The following is a 21,903-nucleotide window of genomic DNA, read 5'->3' as shown; positions in this document are numbered from 1 at the left end:
AGTCTCATGAAGATTTCCATCCATCAGTACAATATTTATTAATTTCTTGCCAAATGTACAAACATAACAAAATGTAATCAAATGAAAACTGAATGTAAAAATCTCTTATGAGATTCTATGTGGTATTGATTTAGATTTGGGTATGATCTTTGTAGAACTCTATTTACCTATTTTGAAGGGAGCCATTATTTTTTTAAATTCATTTTATATACACAATGTCCAGTTTCAGAGTCTCCTTTGCCTGTGATTCCCAGGAGACTCTGGGTTCTGGCTTTCTGGCTCTTCTGCAGTCTTCATTCATCTCTGACATTCTTACTCCCATCTGTTCAGTCAGGACAATCACTAAGAGTCACAAAATAATCAGGGACGAGGATTGAAATTTCTCTTTCCAAAGCCAGTCAGTCAACAAATAGTACTGAGTGCCTGCCAAGCACTGAGCTAAAACCTGGAGATGCAGAGGCAGAGTGGTTGTGACTGTGCAGGAGAAATTGCTGTTTACGTGAGGTTATTTGGATGATGGCAAGGGAGACAGAGTGAGAGGAGACAGAGAATTTGTACATAATTGATATTTTCAGTTAGATATTTTAAAAAGTACATTTGAGGTTTGTATCCCAAATCTAGAATAAGGGATCAGACAGGCCTCTGCTTGCCTTATTAAGATCACTTCCCATGGGGTCCCGTGGGAGGAGGGTGACTACTGTGGGCAGAAAGGGATGAGCAGCAGAAGGGAAAGCCACACAACAAAAGGAAAGGGAAAAAAATGTCCCCAAAGCATGTGTGTGACTACAGTTTTGCATTTTTATGAAATTATCTATATATGCAGAGCAGGTATGTTTAAGAAATGATTGATGATTGTTAGAACCAGAAATGGCTTTAGAAATCATTGAGTTTAGAGATTCTCTAATGGGTATGCATCAGAATCTCTTGGGGAGATTGTAAAAAAAAAAAATACGGATGCATAGACTCTATTCCATTGGCCAAGACACCAGCAACCCCAGGTGATTCCAAAATCCACTATGGTTTGAGAAGCACTTACCTGTCCCATTTTTTTATTTTACAGAGGAGGAAACTGGCATCCTCAGGGGTTAATGGGCTTGCCCAGCGTCATATCAATTCCCTCCCTCCCCAGTTTAATCTTTATTGGCTGCATGCCCAGCCAAGATAAAATGCATCCACTTTGGGAAATATCCACAGATAATTTTTTTTTCTGTTTTCTCTTAGAAAAGAATGGAAATGTGCAAGCAAATTAGGAAAAATTACTACATATGTATTTGTGAGTATAGTTGAATAGATATCTTTTAGAACCAAAAAATTTTGTGATCAATGAAACTATATATTTTGTACTTTCTCATTTTTGCCTGTAATTTTTAAGAGATATTTATTTTATGAGCTACTCCCTCCGAAGCTTGTTTGGTGTTAGGCACAGTAAACTGAATTTGCCCACAACCCTAATATTGTAGGCCAGGCTTATTTTTCAGATGAGGAAGCAGAGAGAAGACATGTCCTATCTACACAGTCAGATAAATTATTAGAATTATAATGGAAATTGAAAGTTCCTGACACTCACGTGTGTGCCGGGTGCTGGGCCCATAGTCTCATTATTCCCACAAGACCTAGAGTCCAAGGTACCTAATTTTATCAAAATAAGTTTGGATGTAAGTTCATCAACCCACCTGTATTCTACCCGTGCCTTTCTGGCAATAATTAACACTAGTGTTTAATGCATGGTCTAAAGCATGTTCTTTAAACTCTCTTACCAAATAGAAGTTTTTTTTTTGTGTTTTTTTTTTTTTGAATGAGTCAGATGTCCAGGTGTTTGTAGCACAGGGACTCACTTCTCCAGTGGTGGAGATATGGAGCCCAGCTGCCAGGGAAAACAGCCACTTCCTAGTGTTAACTGCTCAGAAATGCTGGAGGAGAAAATGTAAGAAACGAAATTACTCCCCTGTCTTATAAACAGTCAACTGTGTTTTACAACAGGGGACCAGTACTTTAAATCATTCATCAACTTGAGTAACTGTGGTTGAATTTCACTGTTAGGTTTACTTGGGAATCACATTAATCCTTTTCATCTACATAATGGGCCAGATTTCTTTGGTGACAACCAGTCCTCCACAGAACCTAAGTACAATCCTGGGAGCAAGGTTTTAATCAGGCTTGAATTTAACTCAGAGGACATTTGGCTTCTCCCTGAGTGGGGCCAGAGGAAACTCTCCTCTAGATTGACTCAGGACAATTTGGGAATTTTTTTCTTTGATTATTTAAAGTTTTTGATGATATCAATCCAAATTATTTAAAAATTAACTTTCAATTGCGACTGGAGCTAAGCCAGAATCACATAACGGTGTCTGGCAAGAAAGCGTCCTTGACCCATACATTGGCTATTTGAATGGTTCTATTCCACTCACCAGGAGCAGTGGGCTATCGGCCCCTGCAGGTGTGTGTGTTCTCTGTGCCCACAGAAAGTTAAGCTGTAATGTTCAGCTAGAATTCAGATTTAGAGAACTTCAGAGTTCCATATTTTGGTTTCTAATCTTTCAGAGGTGATTCCAGCTGGTCACTGATCAGATTTCCTATAGTTTTTAATATTGTCTAAGTATATAAGTGAGTGTTATGCTTACAAGAATTGGTGGTATCCTTGTTTAGTTTGCTGGACATTGATATTTTTTAACTTGTTAGTGTCTGTTAACAATGTAAAATGGTCTACATAGAGTATGTTCAGTAGCAAATCTTCTCTTATCTTCCACCCATCAAATTCCTCTCCAAATCACTTACTGGTTTCTTGTATATGTATTTCTAGGGATATGTTATGTATTTACAAACATATACATGTATGTGTGTGTATGTTTTTTCTTTTTATACATATGGTAGCAGACTCTGTATACTGTCTAAACCATACTATTTTCCACTGAACGATATCTTGGAGATCTAACCCTCTCAATACATAATAACATTATCTCAATCTTCCATGGAAGGTCATTTAGGTTGTTTTCAATCTTTTGCTATTGCAAACTGTCAAAGCAGGGAGTCATATGGGGTCTCTGGTCCCGCTCCCCATATGAGAACGCAGGACATGGTGAGGCCAAAAAGCAACACCCACGGAGCCATGGATAGGGGAGTCATACCACTATAGTCTCGCTGGCGGCTGGGTTGGAGACACAGGAAGCAGGAGCCACACTATCCGCAACCTGCTGTCCACTTTTCTCTGCCAACCAACCTCACTTGCTAACTGCAATCCTCCATGCTAACTGCAATCTGCTCTTGCTAGCTCATCCACCATCTTCTTGCTAGCCCCCATTTGCTGCTAGTGTAGCCACGGCGGTTATATTAGTGGCCAATGGCTCACCGGTTACAGCTGACCGCCAACTAGTCACAGTTGATGGCTATCCAATCATAGTTGATGGCCATTTACTATCCAAGTGAGCACCTTTCCACATGAGGCCGAGAACCTGGAAACTACACTCCTGGCTCTGTCCCCACACAAACAAAGATGTATTTTCACCTGTGGGAATATGTTTATGGGATAAATATCCACAAGTTAATTGCTGGTTCGAACAATATGTGTACTTTCAATTTTAGTGATTACTTATTGTCAAATTGCCTTGCAAGAGGTTATGCTAATTTACATTCTCACCAGCAATGCAGAAATGTGCCGGTTTCTGTAAATACTTGCCAACATAGTATTTTCAAATATTTTGATCTTTTCCAATCTGATTGTTGAAATCTCGTCTCTAATTGTAGCTTAAATTTCCAACTTTTTGTTATGAATGGTATAGTATACCTTTTCATACATCTAAATCATTTGTTTTTCCGTTTCTATAGACTGTATGTTCCTATACTTTGCCTTTACATTTTTTTCTTCTAATTGACTTCTAAGAGCTCTTTATTCTTGGAAGAAATTAGTTCTTAGTCTGTGATGTAAAGTAAAATTTCTTTTGATCTTGCCCATGGTATGTTGAGATATACAGAAATTTAACAATCCTAATGTAGCTGAATCCATCAATCATTGCTTTCGTGGCTTCTAGATTTTATGGCAAAAGTTAAAAATGCCTTCTCCACTTTTAGGTTATTAAAATATTTTCTGATGTTTCCCTCTTGTTCTTTTATGGTTTCATTTTTCTCGATCTATCTGGAATTTTTTTGGGGGGTGTGTGGTGTGAAGTAGGGATCCAACTTTCCCCCCAGAAAGTTATGAGGGCCTTTGCATCCCTACTGAGCTCTATGTTGTGGGCAGCTCCGGGCTAGGCAGGGTGTGGCTGTGGCATGGAGCCCTTGCAGATCTGTGCCGGGCTCTGGAGGGCACAGGGCAGTGTGCCCTTCCATTGCTGTGTGTCTGCAGTAGAGACACGGGAGGCTATGCAGAGGGAATGTCAAGAGTCTTCTGGGAAGAGGAGAATATTGACTCGCTGGAAGAGAATGAGCTGGGGTGAGAGACTATGCGGGTGGTGGTGTAAAGGGAACAGAAAAACATTTTAGATAAAGGGAAACAGCAAGGGTTGTTTTTACCATTGGGAATGGAATTCATTTCAACATTTTGTATTCCTATTACGTCACCACACAATGATGGAGGAAGTTTTTAAAACTTGAGTTAGGACAACTCTGAATAGGTTTATGAGGAAGTGAGATTTAGAAAAAAATATATATTGGTGTCTGCCTCCAGTTCCTGGCACAAAGCTCCTAAGACCCTTGTAATTTCCTCAGTGATAAGAGCACTAGGAGCATCTCTTTTTCTAATATTTGTCTTTGACCCTGTCCCTGACATGGGGCTCCTAAAACCATTCTAAGTTCCTAAGTGATAAGAGCACTAGGAACATCTGTCATTCTAATGAGGTGACTAATGAGGTGGGCTCCTGGATGGGGGCTGGTTACCAGAAAGACCAAGTCATGATTAGAAGCTGGGAATTCTCAGCCCCCTCCCTACCATCCTCCAGAGGGGGGAGAAGGGCTGGAAATGGGGTTAATAGTTGATCAAGCCTCTGCAAAATCCCAGTAGTACTGGGTTTGGAGAGTGTCCAGTGTGTGGAGAGTCGAATGCCAGTGATGCAGGGAGGCCCTGTGCCCCTTCTCACGTACCTTGCCTTATGGATCTCTTCCATCTGGGTCCTCATCTGTATCTCTTAGTGTATCCTTATATAATAAACCGATAAATATAAATAAACTGTTTTTATGAGTTCTGTGAGCCACTTTAGCAAATTAATTGAACTCAATTTCAGAAGGACAGGTGACAACGTGGACTTTTGACTGACACCTAAAGTGGGGGACAGTCTGGTGAGCCCTAAAGCTGTGGAATCTGATGCTGTCTCCGGGTAGATAGTGTCAGGATTGGGTTAAATTGTATGACACCCAGCTGGTGTCGTGGAGAACTGCTTGGTAAAAAGCCTCCACGCACTTGGTGACCAAAAGTGAAGTGTGCTGTGTGAATAGTAAAGGGGACAGGCAAGAAAGAAACACACAGTAGGGAAGAACTAGGTTTTTCCCTGCTCAGAAGTTACACTGAACTTAGTTGTTATAATACAGAGGGTTTGTGTTCATCTAACTTCGACTAAACCTTGTAATGTTAACATTATATTATGCATCTGTAAGTACAAAATTGGGAACTGTTAATCAATGCGTAAGGCACAAAGGAGGGTGCAAAACGGCTATCACGTTAGTTTAGATTTTTATGTGCTTGAGGGACTGATCAGTCCCACAAAAATGACTACCGTTATTATATTTTCTTCTCTTGGCTGGTTGTTTGTTCCTTTCAGCTTTTAGTGTTCATAGGAAGAATGCAGTCAGGTTCTTATTGCTTAAGGTCTGATGTATTAAACAGCTCAATTAGGGTAAGAGATTATCCAGGCATTTCCAGGAAGTTCGCTGACTGCTGTCACTGAAAGTTCACAGGCTCCAGCTTTCACTGGGCTCCTCCGTGCTGCTCCCCAGTCCTGCTTTCTGGGTCAGCTCCATCTTCCTGTTTTACAGAATTGGAGTGCACTTCTATCAAAATTTTGGATTTCTACTCCTTCCGTGCACTGTGGTGGAGGGAAGCTATTTAGGGGAGCTACAAACAGGTTTTTGAGAACTTACGCATATCTGAATGTAGAGAAAGCCTTGTCATTTATTTTTTTAAAATACCTTTTCCACTCCAGTCTGCTCTCCATTCATAGCACAAGGTCACTCCTGCTTCCCAGAGAAAGAAAGAAACCACTGGAGAAGTGCTCCTGCAACATACTGCTTCTAATTTTTCTCTCTGCATTTCTCCTCCCTCCCTTTCCTCCTTCGTAAACAGGACGAGACAGTCCTCCCTTTATCCAAGGCCATTTCTCCATCTCTTACCTGGAGTTTATAACCTCCCATCTGCTCAGGAACTCTGTTCTTTTAACCATCCTCTCTCTTTATGTCAGTCCCTCCATTTGCATCAATGTATAATTGTGCTCAGAATGTCCTATTATATTTTGAAAATAAATAAATAAGCAGAAACTCTGCTTTGGTTGCACCATTGCCTCCCATTCACAGCTGAAGTTTTTGGAGGCTGTTAACATTCACCTCCGATTTCCCATTCCGCCTTCAGGGGTAGGTTCTGAGCCTATCACTTCACTGAAACTACTCTTGCCAAAGATTTTAACAACCTCCTCAATGCTAAATTTATTGAAATTTCTAGCCTTTATTTTCCTTGAAGTTTGGACTGCTTTATAGCATCGACTACTTCCTTCCTTCTCCTGACGTGTTCCCTTTCCTTCTTGAGGCTCCACTATGGCGGTTCTTCTCTGTTTTCGAGACTTTTCCTCCTATGCCCATATCCCAATGCCAGATTTTCTCACAGTTCTCTCCAAACTCCTCATCTCTTATCACGTTATGTGGGCCAGCCACAATAACACAACCAACTCTTTAAGAACAACCCATCCAAGGTTAAGATCATAGTAGCTTAAAAAAAAAAAAAAGAATATAATAGCCTGAATCAGCCAGACCTCGACTTGACTCTTAATTCCATCCCTTTTAAGTTTTGTCATCTGGACAAATCGCTTAACTCTCATAACCTTAGTTTTCTCATCTTTAAAATAAGCATAATAATTCCCACCTCACAGGGGTGTCGTTGGGAGTAAATTAAATTAGATAAACTCTGTAAAATATTTCACTTATTTATTAAAATTTTTTTTGAGCCCAAACAATATTACGAGTACTGTGTACAATTTTATTTTGACTGTGACATACAAGAAATGCAATTGATAATGCTAGCTAGGATTACATGCCTATGAATACATTTTCCTTAAGAAATTCTTATTCTCCACATGTATAATAGGATATGCTTTGTTATTTTCTTTTCTATTTCACTAAAACTTATACTGGTCAGAATGTACTAAATTTCCCAATCCACAAATGAAACGTGGCCTATGGTTGGAAAACATTTTGCTAGGCTCTGGGGATATAAAAAAGTGTCTGTGGCGTGGAACTTTCGTTTTAGAGCTGAGCCGTCCATTAGAATTTTCTGCAGTGATGGAAATGTTCTATAGCTGTGCTGCCCAATATGATGGCCACCCATGGCGCTTCAGCTCTTGAAATGTGGTTAGTGCCACAGAGGAACTGGGTTTTTAAATCTTATTTAATTTTAATTTATCTAAATTTACAAAGCCACATATAGTTAACTGGCTATGGCATTTGAGAACACTGTTCTAGAGTGTGGTGGACAAATAAGAAAAAAGTTAATGAAGAAAAGAAAAAGACAATTTCTTATAGTGAGAAGGGCAGTGCATGTGCTATGTAAGGTAATTAAGAGTGACGCTGGGAAGAGTGTTGGTTAGGTGGCCAGGGAATACCCCTCTGTGGAGATAATGTGTGAGTTGACATCTGAATTACAAGGGGCCACACATTTGGCCGTCTGAGGGAAGAGGCTCCCTGGTAGAGAGAACAACAGGTGCAAAGGCCTAGAGGCACAAATGAACTTGGTGTATTTGGGGAAGAGAAGTTGTGTGTGGCGGGATCGTAATGGCAGTCAGTAAGTACTGAGGAAGCTGCTGTGATGATACGGATTCAGGCCTGATTAATCAACCTGTCGTGACTATTTCCACCCAAAAGTTCCACAAGCATTTCAAACTCAGCTTGTTCTATACTGAACATTTAAAACTGTCCCTCCTCTGTGCTCCCTATCTCAGTGAATGGCGCTGCCATTTAAGCTGGCATTCATCTTCCTCCCCTCCCCTCCCTCTCCCTCACTCTGCCTTTCTATCAGTTGCCAAGTTCTGTCATTGTCCCTTCTAAATAATTCTAGAATATGTCTACTTCTTCACATCCTTATGGGATATTTTCTTAATTCACAGGCTCATAATGGTTTCTTTGCTTAATATATTCTTCACATGGCAGCCAGAGTGATCATTCTAAAACACGAATACAACCAGGCCACTTTTTGGCTTAAAATCCTACTGTGTTCCTGATGGCTTTCAGATTAAAGCACAAACTCTTTAACAAGGACTTACAAGGACCCTTCCTCCAAGCCTATGGGCCTTGCTGAAGCCTGTTTTCAGCAACTTGAAAATGCTTTGCTCTCTATTCTTTGAGCATCTGTGAATAGTGTTTCTTCTGCATAACATTTTCTTTGTTCCATTCTCCCCAACCTTTGGATGACAGGCATCCTTCAGCTATAGCGTAAGCACCACATCCTCCAAGAAGACTTCCGTGACTCCCCGGCCCCTGTTTGATGTCCCTTCCAGTGTTCTCAGTGCCCTTGGAACTCTCCCCATTGTAGTATTTATTACACCACACCATAATTACCTATTGAAAAGCTGTGGACTGCACGAGGACAGGGATCAGTCTACCAAGTTCATTGCTGCAGCTCTAGCACCTAGCACAATGCTGAGCCTCAAGTAGATGCTCAATAAATATTTGCTGGACGATTGAAAAAGAAATAACTTGGATTCAGATGTTATTGACAATTACTTTTTAACTATTGATTAATGTTAATAGCTAGCACTCGCTGAATGTGTTTAGCATCTTACTCTATCTCCTTTATCACAACCCACTAAGGTAGGCATTATTATCCTCATTTTACAAATTAAAAACGGAAGCCCCTGAGAGTTCAGAATAATTTGCCCGAAGTTACACAACCAAGAAGTGACAAAGTCAAGAAAAAATCCTGTGTCACCTAAATAAAAAATCCATTTTAATGCCTACACCAGGTACGCTGAGTGTCCCCATTTCCTCGTGCTAATAGAGATGAGTGTGTACCTGGAGAGGGATGCTGCTAACGTCACAGTCGTCCTGAGCGGAGTCAGCGTCCCGCACTTAGAAAGTCAGCTTCCATTTGCTGGGCCTGAAATGAAGCTCAAGACTAAGCTATTTCCTCAGTTTGGTTAGTACAGATCTCAAAAAGGTTTTCTGAGACTAAGCCTCCTGGGGATGCTGCCCGAATGCTCTAGCAGGGGGCTCCTGTGTATGGAAGGGGCATTGATTGGTGGCGTCCAGAGAGACAGGGAAGCCAGGAGCCTGGGACCTGAGGTGCTGACCACACCCTGGCAAAAGGCATTTGCATTCTTGTTGTGATCACAAACCCATTTGGGGAGTGGCCTTGTTTTTCGTAGTATTTCTGGAACTACCACACTGAATTGTGATCCTGGGGTTTACATCATCACTGCAGCTCGGTGGAAATTGACTATTGTTTCAGAGCCCTTTGGGGATTTAGAGGCCAGTGATTGGATGCGACTTTGGGGAATTTGATTATGCTGTTTTGGCCCGTGCCTGTCATCTTTGTGGTGGGTTGAACAGTTAAGTAGAGTGTCTTCCTACTGTAAAGCTCCAGGAACTGGCCAGATTACATCTTGCTTATTCTTTACTACATCCGTCTTCAGCAGGATAGTGGCAATTGTTGGCTCTTTTATAATGAGAAGGACAATAGGGGCCAGGGAGGTTAATTGGCTTACCTCAGTGAGACATCCAGTTAGAGTAACTCATCGTCATAGCATTGTGTTTCTGAGTTAGACCGTTTCATCTTTCTGGGAAAGAAATGCATGCTTTATATTTAAGGATCCATATATTTCCATGTTTATACATTCCTTCATTCCTTCATCCACCAATTATTTATGGAGATTCTGCTATGTGCCAGGCACTGGAGATAGAGTGGGGAATAAGACAGACATGCTGTCAAGAATCTGACAGTCTAATTGAAGAGCGAGAACAGACATAAAATGTAATTATATACATGAGTTTTTCATTTCAAACACTATTTTTCTATGGACAAAATAAAAACAAAGTAACAGTATATAGAGAGGGGCTGGGGTGGATGAAGAAAGAATCATCAAGAGGATTCAGTGAGATGGTATCATGTAAGCTAAAAGTAGAAGAATGACAAAGAGCCAACCTTGAGAAACTTGGAGAAGAGCACTCCAGGAAGAGGGAACAGCACGTGCAAAGTCCCTGAGGCTAGAACAAGATGGGAATGTTTTAGAAATAGTAATGCTGAGTCCTTAGAGATTTTTAAAGAGAGGAATGATGGGAATCTCATCTTTATTATAACAAGATCTCTCGGATTGCCATGCAGAGGTGAACTGAGAGAGGCAAAGGATGAAACAGGGAGAACAGGAAGAGATTGTCACAGTGGTCCAAGCACAGATAATTTTTTGGAGTTACTATGTTTAGGACACTAAGTGCTTTCCGTACATGATTCGTATTTAATATTCACAGCAATCCTATAATGTAATTACTGTCTTCCGCTTTAAGATAAAGAAACTAGAGGCTCAGAAGTTTAAATATCTTACCAAGGCCTCTCAACCTACGTGGCAGAGCCAAGGTTTCATTTCAAAGTCTGTACTATTAAATACTTTTTTCTAGCCCTGGCATATCTTAATGGACTGCTGAGGTGTTCCCCATGGATGTCCCCCAGACACTTTTAACTCTTTTATCTAAAACCAACTCACTGTCACTTCTCCCAAATCTTTTTCCTCTTGCTTCTTCAGTTATATTAATGGCATCACCTCCAACTCAATAATCTAGGGTAGAAACTTTCATGTGTTCTTAACTCTGTCTTTACACTGTGCTTTTCCTCATTAACCTGCATCAAATTTGTTGTATCCTTTTATCTATTTTGACTCTATTACCTATTCAATTTCCATGTGTATCATCTGTGTCTTGCTTTGGGCCAATTCAACTGTTTCAATAGCTTCCTATTAGTTCCCTGGTTCCAGCCAACCTCTCTACCCTCTCCAGTTTATTTTCATCTCACCTCTAGGTTTACTTCTCATCTTAAACCCAGGTTACATTATCTGTGTTCTCCTAAAAAATGATTCCATTTTTCCCCATTACTTCCAGAATCAAGTTCATTATCTTTAGTCTGGCAATCAATTTACCAGTATTGAGTAGTTTGTTTGTTGCTCAGCTGATTGCTTATTATTGTAGTGTTATACTTATTTATTTTTGCAGCTGGTAACTCTTACCACGTGAGGAGGAAGTTTAGGAACACACAGTCTGACTGATTCCTGATTGAACTGATTAGAAGTCCATCATGAACTGTGCTAACTAACCAATGGGTGAGACACAGCATTCATTGCCAATAAGGTGTTTCCATAGCCTCCTGGTAGAGCTTGTTGACCCAGCAGCTCTGGGAAGTCACTCAGCTCGATGCGTTTTTGTTGGATTTAATTGAATGAAAGAGACCCAAGGAAAGGCCTGAGTTCTAAAGTAGATAATGTCCAAACTAGCCACAGACGCTCTTAACCTCTTAATGGAGCTCCAGAGGGAAAAGGCAGCCAATTATTATGCACAGGAATCATTTAATTAAAAAGTAAATGGAAATTTCTGGACAGAAGGAAATGTCCACTTAGTATGAGATTTTTCCGAATCCTGTATTGTGCTGTTTACAGGCAAAAGGTCCCTGTGGGTGAAGCACTGAATAAACAGAAGGCTAAGAAACGGGGGAACTATGTGGTTATTTTCCGAGTTGAATTTGTAGACATGTAATTCAGTGATTCAGATCTGGCTGTCAGCACCCAGCCAACATTCTTTAAGCATTTATAGTCATGAAGCAAATATATGCTCGAGCATTTTCTGACCTGGGCCTACTAAGGATTCCTTAAATGTGTGGTAGTTTTTCCAGAATGGTTTTCTGGTCTACTAAATAATCAGGGAAAAAAATTTAATAAAAAGTAGTTTGTTTTATCATTTCTCATTGAAGAAAATAAAATTTTTGAGACTGTTGTGAAGCCAAAGGAGAGAAGTGAAATTCATTTCTGTCACTTTTAAGAACTATGCTAGAAGTTGTTCTCTGTTTCACTTTGTCTACAAAGGAATACTTTTTAAAGGTAAGGATAAAGCTCCATATTCACTTTTAAGGTGAAATATAATTTTTAATGTCTGTACTGCAAGTGAATTATGATTTTCCACAATATTTTAAGTATAATATATATGTTTTGCTGACAATCTGGTATTGTACAAGTAAGACCATAACAACAATAACAGAAATCAAGCAAGACAAAAAGAAAACATATCTCTAACCTTGCCATTCTAAAAACCAGCTGTTTTAACGTTTCCTTCCAGTTACTGTCAATATGTTATCTAATTTTCATATAGTGATAATCAGCATAGACATAATTTTACAATCAGGTTTTTGCTTCTAATGTTACATAAGCCCTTTTCCCCACTAGTCACTTTGCATTTTGAAACCCTAATGTGCTTTTATAATAGAATTGCTAGGCAATAATAGATTTCTCCAAAAAAAGTTCACGAAGTTCTGGAAGCAAAAGGTTTTCATTGCTATTCTCAACATTACCATATTATGGTTAATCGAAGTTTTACTGTTTCAACTAAGGCAACAGGCTGCCAGGGGCCAAGTAGAGATCCTAAGATAAACAGTCATTGGAGACCAAGGGACATACCACAATCTGTGAGCGCTAAAACGTCTTCAATTTTCCTTTCTTGTTCTATGAAGAGTACAAAGCTTTTAGATTTTACCCTCAAGGCACTGAAACTACTGCTCCATTTAATAACCAGCAAAGGGAAGGCACCGAGGGCTTTGTGGTTTGCTATCCCTCCTAGGCACTCAATAAAAAAAAGGCCATTGGTAGTGGTATAAATTCTAGTGACAGTACAGAAGCTGTTGTTCACTCAGTCCTTCTGAAGCTCCCAAGCTGATTCACCCGGAGAAAGAACAGTTTGTTATTAGAAGCAAAGGCAGATGCTCATCAAATAGTTTGCTGCATGTGGCAAAGGTGATCCACAGGGAGTTACAGGGATCTTTCATCTGCTTTTCCTCGTGTTAGTCCAGGATTGTATAGGATTTCCCATGGATTTAGTATTTTCCCATTAGCAGACACCAAGAGAATGATTCAGAAAAACATTCCCTAGAATAAAATGTGAGCCTAGTCAGCGGTCCTCCTTGGAAGAGAGCTGGAGGGAAGGTGACGTGGTAGGCTGGAGGATGTGGAATCACGTGGCCTGCCTCACGAGCACGTCACAGTTCATGGGCAAAAGACTGTGGAAGGTCACATTTCAGGGAGGGGTCCAGTTAGACATCTGTGTGTGTGTCTATGACGTGGAAAATGAAGGTGGGCTCTGCTTTTCATCTGACACCTGAGTTGACCTTCAAGAGCTTCTGTTCTGTACTTTCCACTTGCTAGTCCAATGTTAAAGTGCTAACATTCATAAGACTTATGAATTATAAGATTATCATCATACCATCATCATCTTCATCCGCTCAACCACGGATTACCAAATGTCCTTGCATACATAGGAATTTTATCCTGGTTCATCTAGATTCTAAAGAATAAATATTCCTAATAACAATTTACTGGTATCCATAGATGAGATGACACACTGATAATGTGGCCCTCACTAAAGAGAAAATGAAATGGCTAAATGACAGCACGCTGGGTTGTTACATACAGGACAAGCTGGATATACTAACCCTTACACACTCTCACCACAGCTGGGCTGCCCCTGCTTCCTTGTTTGTTCATTCAGCCATTGGACAAACATCGCTGGAGTGTGTACTCCAGGCAGGCATTGTGCTGGGGGGTGGGCTATATGATGAGCAAAATCCTGCTCTCAAGAAAATTTTACTCTAGTGGAGAACACAGACATGATCTAAAAATCTTATAGTAAATGCAAAATTAAATCTGTGATGGGTGCAAGGAAGGAGAGTGCAGGGGGCTGAGATTAGACAGAAGCTTGGTCCAGCAGGTTTCTCCAGGGAGTGATGTTTGACCCAAGGTTGGAAAGAAGAATAATACAAAATAGCTGGCATTTGCCAAGTGGTTACTATGTGCCAGGCCCATATTTGACTGACTTATATGAATTATCTGAGCGGTATGGGCTCATGTGAACATAGAGGTGAGGAAACATAGGCTTGGAGACAGTAAGTAATTTGTTTAGCATCTTTCAGCTGGTGAGCCTAGGAGTGGGGAGTGGAACTCATTTTGATTCCAAAGCCTGGAGTCCTAGCCATTCTGCTATACTGTCTCCCATCTTGCATGAACTAGAAGTTAACCAGGAGAAGAGAACTGTGGGAAGAGGATACGGGGCAGGTAGAGCACAAAGGTGGAAGAGCTGAGGAAATATGTGAGAAAGTAATGGGAGGGCAGGGTGACTTGGGCTGCAGGTGCAGGGAGAGTGTGAGATGAGGCCTGGACGGTCATGTCAGACTTCGGCCCTGCCCAAGAGGAAGACACTGGAGGGCTCTAAACAGGAGTGGACATGGTCACACTTGAATTCGGAAACGGTCACTCTAGCTGTACTGTAGAGCTTAGAAGAGGCAAAGGCAGAGTTTGGCAGGTGAATTAAAACCCTGTGGTTGTGGTGGGGGTTTGAGAGCAATACAGATGCTGAGGGAAGCCCTAACTTTCTGACTTTGGCAATTTGATAGCTAATGATACCGATACCATTTCTTGAGGAGGGAACAGTGGGAGATGACATTATTTGGAGGAAAAGCTACTGAATTTGATTTGGGCAGGTTGAGTTTGAGGTGCCTTTCTGACACCTAAGAGGAGTTGTTTAGTAGATTGTTTTATATATAGATGAGGAGCTCAGGAAGAGGTTAGAACAGGAGATAGAAATGTGTGAGTCATCCCAAGGAGAAGTGGTAATTGTGCCCATAGGCGTGGGCCAGATGGTGTCGGGAGAGAGCCTTTGTGTTTTCACCACCCACTCCCATGCTTTCTTCCTTGGAACTGGTCTCTGGGGAGTATGTGCCCTTCCTGCCACATTAACCCCTCTATCTGCACATCTGATTCCTTTCTCCCCGGCCCTGTCAATCCTTCCTTCTTCATTTACCTCTTCATTCTACATCCCTCCATCGCACTCCCTAAAGCCTACTTGCTTGCCGTCCTCTCACTCACCCCTCACTCTCAAGTGCTGACTTTTCTGGTCTCGGCCTCACTGAAGTTTCTTTTTCAAAGGCAGCCAGTGGCCTCCCAAGCACTAGGTCCAACGGCTCATCTTATCCCAGTCTACACCTCCCGGCTTCTTCTCTGGGTTCCCTGGCACTGCACTGTGCAGCCTCAACTCTCTTCTCTTTTCTCCTGCCTTCTTCACATGCTTCTCTCTCTACTTCTACCCTACACATGTAAATATTCTCCAGGAGTATTTTCTTCTTCCTCCTTCTATAGCTACACTTGCTGTCTTGTTCAGTCCCATGGTCTTAGTAGCAACCCCCTTGTGGATAGCACCAACACGGATTTTTCTTGCCAGCACCTGAATACCCGCATGTCCAACTGTGGGTTAAACACCTCCCCTCTCCATCCTGCTGGCATCCCCACTCAGCATGGCCCATATCAGACATCTTGTCCTTTCAAATAAGTCAGTGTTTTACAGTATCTATTTTAGTTGAGTCCCTCTTCATTGTCTTGAATCCTTTTTAGTGCTACCATCTTTAGAACCCTATTACCTCTTGCCCGGGACTTTTGCATTTGTCTCTTAGCCAGTTTTTATTCCTCATTTCTTCTTGTGCTGAATGAAACCTATTCATTTGTTCTAAAGTGCATCATGTATTCAACCTAGATCATACATCCTCAGCCCCGAATCTTTAATAATCTTCTATTGTCACTGAGTTAAGTACTACACATTAACCTAGTCTTAGACCCGTTTAACCTGGTTCTGGCATCGCCTCCCGTCTTTATCTCCTACTTCCATCTGACACATAACTTCTGCGCTACCTATGTCTCCAGCCTCTTCTCCAGGCTGCATGACACCTGAAGACAGATGTCTGTGCCCCAGAATCCTTGTCTCACCTATAGATCACAGATACAGCCTAGTCGGTGCTCACTTAAGTTGTGTTGTGCACATGAGAAAGTATTTCCTAGTTGCTGCAAATGTCTGATGCTTCCATTCCCTGCCTGTGCTTGCAGAGGGCTTCCTACCTGGAGGGAGCTCCTCTTCTTGTCTTCAAAAATAAGATGATCTATGTAATAATGCCACTTAGAAGAAGTGCGCATTGTATATGTTTTTGTTATTATTTTGCTTGTTTATTAAAAATGCACTCAATCTTTAGGACTTACTTCCAATGACACTGGTAGTAAGTGTCATGAAACCATTTCATGAAACCATTCTTCATGAAACCATTTCTTATCCCCTCAATTTACAAACCATATCTTTTTGGAATCTTCAAATTACCTCTCTTTCCATTTGTTCCGTCTTTTTTTTTTTTCTTTAAATACCACAGTGTGGTGCAGGGAAATTTCCAGGGAGATACGGTTCCTCGTCTTAGATCTGTGGTGTGTTTGATCATTAGGTGCACTTTTGTTAGAAACCCTTTGATTCTAAACAGTAATTTGAAGACCTGCCATCTCTCCCTGTCTCCAATGCCCCCCAAAATCTCTTCCCAGCATTCACTCACTCAATGTAACTTTTTGGGAAATGGGCTGTGTCTTACTCAGAGGGAGTTCACTTGAAGCATCTAATATGCTGCCTTGTCCGCAGTGGTTTCTCAATATTTGTGGAGCTGAATTAGGTGAAGTGATGCAGGTGACTGCCTGTATCCTCCATCACAAGTGAAAAATGAGTCAAAGATTGGGAGCTGTGTTTATGTTGCTTCCATAACCGGAGGGAAAGCAACAATGCTCGCCTTACCGAACCAACAAAAGGAGCAATTAGCCATATGCCCCACAATGAGTAGCTGTCTGTGCCACTCAGCTTGGGGAGTACATGAAATTAAGCCATTATGGAGGTGGAAACGTGAATATTGTGCAACGTAGGCATGTTTCTTGTGGCGCTAATCTCGGTGTGATCTTTTGTTCCCAACTCGCTGGTTCTGCTGGATTCCAGTTGCCAGACAAGCCCAGGGCAGGCTCTTCAAACATATCACAGCCCTATTTCTACCACAGTGGCCGGGAAGTGAGTTATATAAAATTACACTTTGTTTTCAGAATCCTGTTATTGTGATTTGAAGTTGGTCCACTCCTCAGTCAATTAATGGAGAGGGGTATAATTCTCAAATCCTCCTAATTATCCCCCTGGCTCGAAAATGTTTAGGACCTTGTAGGAGCTTTCTCTCTAGGACATGATCCACCCATTCCACTTTTTAAAAATAAACTGAGAGAGATGGCCAGAATCTTAGGATGAAAAAATAACCCTGATGAAAGAGTTCTGGACAACTCTCCCAAAGCAGTCACTGAATTACGGGAAAAACATTTATGGGGAAGAACCACAAGGCACGGGAAGCAGGGTCTAATTCGGTCATCAATAAGTCCATTGTTTGTATCTGGCAATTTTATTTTTCCATCGAAGTCCTTAAAAAGGGCTAAATCATTCAGAGCACCACTTCAGTTCTGTACTGGGTCCCAGACAGAGACCTGGGCAGTGGTGGGGAAGGGAGCAAGCTTTTGTTCTTGAAGGGAGCTGAGCCCGACATTGTGCTGAGGGCCTGATCTGCTGGCAGATGGACTATAGGTGACTCCTTTACCAGGTCAGGCTTTGTTTGAGAGTCAGGGGATCCAAGAGTGAGGACCATCAGCTCTAAGTGGAAGCATATTTTTCTGTTTCTTTTACCCCAGGATATCCATCTGTAAAATAGGCACAATAATTCCTAGGCCCAGCCTACTTCACAAAGTTTTTACATTGATCAAATCAGAAATGAGAAGAAGAAGGAAAACAAAAGCGAAGTTAGAACTGTCATCGAAGCATTTTGAGATGCAGAAAATGTTACAGGAATAAAACTTGCTCTTAGGCTTTATTTTCATTCTGAAAGAGGCAATGCCGTTTTCTGTTTATGAAGTACCCTCCAAAATTAATGAGAGACATTCAAGTGCTCTGAGCCTTTAGGGCAGAGAGAGTGTGAACACGTGAACTGACAGCCTGTCTTCTGTGAATCGTGAATGGTGGTGAAAAGAGGCCCAACTCCAAGACGTTCTCCTTGGGTTTGAAGTCTTTGCCTGAACATGATTATGCAATGTTTTGAGAGGCAGTTCCAAGATCTCTTGAATTGCTTATGAAATATTTTATTTATTAAATAATTTTCAGAAACATAGCAGGTTTTGGTAACTCGTGGATTCATGCAAACATATGCATGACATTTAGAATTATAGAATTAGAGGGTGAGAAATAATCTAATGCACCCTGTGTTTTACAGGAAAGGAAACTGGGTGCCAGGAAGACTAAATGACTTGCCTGGAGCTTTATGATGTGTCCATGGGAAAGCTGGGGCTAAAATCCAACCCTCTGAGCTTCCCAGCTCAGTGTTCTTTCTTTTGGATACATTTTTCATGACTATTCTGACTACATGGTCTATTTTCATGGTCAGTGGTAAATCCTTGGAAGAAAGTAAGAATGATTTTTTTCCCTGTGATTTCAGAATGAGAGAAACATTTTGTAATTGTAAATACATTGTGCTTTTAAGAATGTACAATTCTAGTAAAATGTATAGGTCATAAAATGCTTTCAAATACATTTAACCTTTACAACAATTCAGATGAAAACTGTTATTAACACCAGATACAGAAACCATCAGTAGGAGGACATGTCTTGGTCAAGGTTTCTGAAAATCAAAACTGGGACTCCACAAAGGTCGCGGTTTTCAATTCCATCCTTAGGGATTTTTCAGGCTACATGAATGTTGTTACCTAAGTGTTTTTAAATATGAGTGATTATTAGTCATGGAGATGAGACGCTTCCTACCGCCCAACTTTGGCTCTGAGCTGAAGCTAGGCTCCACCCCAGTATATCCTTAGGGGTTGACATCCATGTCATTGTGACATACCAATCCATATTAGGCTGGGTTCATCAGTAAAACCTCACTTACTTGAGAAGGCCTGACTGAGTTATCAATGGTAGCAGCAATAATAATGATAATGATAATAATAATAACAATAATAACAACAATAATTTGATGTTTATCAAATACTTATTGTTTCTAGGTGCTTTACAAGTAATAACTGACTTGATTTTCCCAGCAAGCCTATGTGGTAGGCACCATTATTATCTCAGTTTTATAGATGATGAAACTGAGGCACAGAGAGGTTAAGTAACTTGCTGCAGGTAACACAGCTAGCAAATGGCCAATATGTAAAATTTGTACTTTTGCTTTTCTTATTAGAAATTTGCAGTTATTATTTTCATATAATAACCTTAGCTATTCAATTCTTTGTCTTGGGGAAAGATTCTTCCCTCCTTGAACCTTAGTTTCTCAGTTCTAAAACAATTGGGTTGAACCAGTCATCTTGAGAGTTTGCTCTAGTTCTGCACGTCTAGTGGTCTGCCACGTCCTTGCACATCCTACCTCATGTTCTGTGGACCCAGGCTATCCTATCATACCCTATTCAACCCTTTCCTCCTCTATCTTACCTCATTTCTAGTGAGAAACAAAAGTCATATAGCATTACCATTTTTATTTATATATAAACACCAGGTAGGCTAACTCTTCAAAACATTTTAGCTTCAAAACAGGAAAAGGAAATAACCACTCCTTCGCTCCTCTCTACCATTTTACTTCTTAAAATATTCATTTTAGCGAACTCTTTCCTCAAAGGTAATACAAAGTCCTCCTCTCAGGAACATAAAGTCCAAAATCTTACAGTTCTTTCCCTTTTCCCAACATGTTTAAACAGACAAATAAGTTGAACATGAGCATAAGGGCACCCTGAAATGGGGAAATAGGAAGGTGAAATCGCCAAATAAACGTCATACTTTGTGTACAAGTCTTTGCAGAAGAGATAAGCCTCCCCACTTACGTGACACGTTTGGAGTGTGCTCTGGGTGCACTGTATCATTTGAATGTAAGGTCTATTTCAACATCAGCTACTGCAGGGCCAACTTCTTCCCACCCCTGAAGTGTGATGTCCAGAAATGCTCTCCACCTGTCATTTGGGACGGCTACCTGTGAGTTCAATGGTGCACGTCAGTGCAACTCAGAACTGAATTGTCACGAATTATAACTACCTTGACTCAGCATCAATGAGTTTTAAAAAACAATTAAAGGTGTTGAAAATTGCCCCTTTTTATATGTGAAAGAGTTTTAAGAGGTGTCTTTACCAAACTTTGAAATTAACACAAGTATTGGGGCAAAAGAGAAGTTCAAACCACCGAGAGTGGATTGACACTGAAAGGAATAGAAATAATTGCTTATACGACAATCGAGCCAGAAGGGGTTAAATCCATGCAGGAGGTGATGCATTTTCTTCCTTATGAACTAAGCACTAAAGCATGTCCACTTCATCATGTTCTTTGCATGCCTAGCTCTTCCTTCATTATGCCTTGTCTCCACTTGCCTGCAGACAGATCTCTCCATATTTTGCTTCTGACTCTAAATAACCATGATCGCTCATGATGAGAGACCATTGGTTGATGAGATGGCTGTGACATGTTGAGAAAGTTCTGTTTTGCTTATAAAACCATGACTGTTTCTTTTATAATTCAATGTCTGACAGAGAGCTTGGCTCTCACATCTCACTGTTTTCATTAGTGGTTGATAGTTACTCTTCAAGGATTTAATTCTTCGGTCCTGGAGAGCTGGGTTGAAGATGGGGACACAGGTGGATGTTTCTCTCTGCTACTCTATAAGTGTCTCCCACAACCCTTTTACACAGCAGGGTGGTGAACTGTCTCTTATATCATCTAATTAACCTTTCATTGTGACCAATGTACAAGGCTGATCTACACCCCAGTACCAATGCTAACACCGCTGGCTTCCTTCTTTTCATATGCGACTTTTGTGACTCAGCACTGGCTTCTGCAGCACAGAAAGGTGTGTGCCTGTTGAGTTTGGCGCAGGTCATTTCCTCCAGCGTCAGAAGGGCCTTCTTAGTGAGGGTCATGTTGACCTTCACCTAGGTTCTAGTTCAATCAATAACCAGAGGCAAAGGTAGTTACTTGATGTGTAGTCACCACTTGAATTTTCTGCTTCACTGTACTTACAGTTACAGAAAAACAAATCCCACAATATGTCCATGCTTTCTATCAAGGATGTAGCATAAATGTAAACAAAGTATCCTTTTAAGTCAATATTTGCTAGGAAAAGCACAGAGTGTTCTTGGTATCATTATGGTATACAAGGCTTCACAAACTAATAAAACAATGAATTTGCTACATATTTATACATAAGTACTATGAAGCATAACAGGAAAAAAGCAGCCCTATATTTTAATAAAATCAAATTCAGAATGCTCTGAGAGGCCAGAAGTTTTGTACTTACATAGCTCATAGATGGAGTTCTCAGCCCAGTTTCTCGCAGGGGGAAAAAGTAGCTTTAAATATTTCATCGGAAAGTAAAACTGTGTCTTTATTGGATTTCCTTCAGATGAAACTGAATAGATGAATAATGTATATGTCTTATGCCAATAAAAAACTCCCGTGATTTGTACAGCTGTGACTGAAGGGGCCAATTGACACTTGAAGGCAAAGAAGATGGAAACTAAAAGAATAAATAAATGGGTGGAAAATTCCACAACTCAAATTCCCAAGGCTCTCTCAAGGACAAGATTGTTACTTGAGAAGGCTCTGTGGAATTTTTGGCATTCT

At 40.8% G+C, this 21,903-nt stretch overlaps 2 long non-coding RNA genes across 2 annotated transcripts in view; one reads left to right on the top strand and one right to left on the bottom strand.

Moving 5' to 3' along the window:
* LOC141570107 (uncharacterized) overlaps window positions 1–21,903 on the top strand; it is a 252,531-nt gene that overhangs the window by 14,061 nt on the left and 216,567 nt on the right. The window lies entirely within an intron of this gene.
* Window positions 7,201–21,764, bottom strand: LOC141570106 (uncharacterized). The gene is made up of 4 exons (XR_012494000.1): window positions 21,578–21,764; window positions 20,118–20,263; window positions 9,891–10,075; window positions 7,201–9,283 (listed from the first exon to the last, which is right to left on the bottom strand). It is a non-coding gene; the product is annotated as an uncharacterized LOC141570106 (long non-coding RNA).

The sequence above is a fragment of the Rhinolophus sinicus genome, linkage group LG02 (genome assembly GCF_036562045.2).
Source record: "Rhinolophus sinicus isolate RSC01 linkage group LG02, ASM3656204v1, whole genome shotgun sequence".
Lineage (NCBI taxonomy): Eukaryota > Metazoa > Chordata > Mammalia > Chiroptera > Rhinolophidae > Rhinolophus > Rhinolophus sinicus.
The sequence above is the reverse complement of the archived record's forward strand: the minus strand, read 5'-3'. Positions and strand labels throughout refer to the sequence as shown.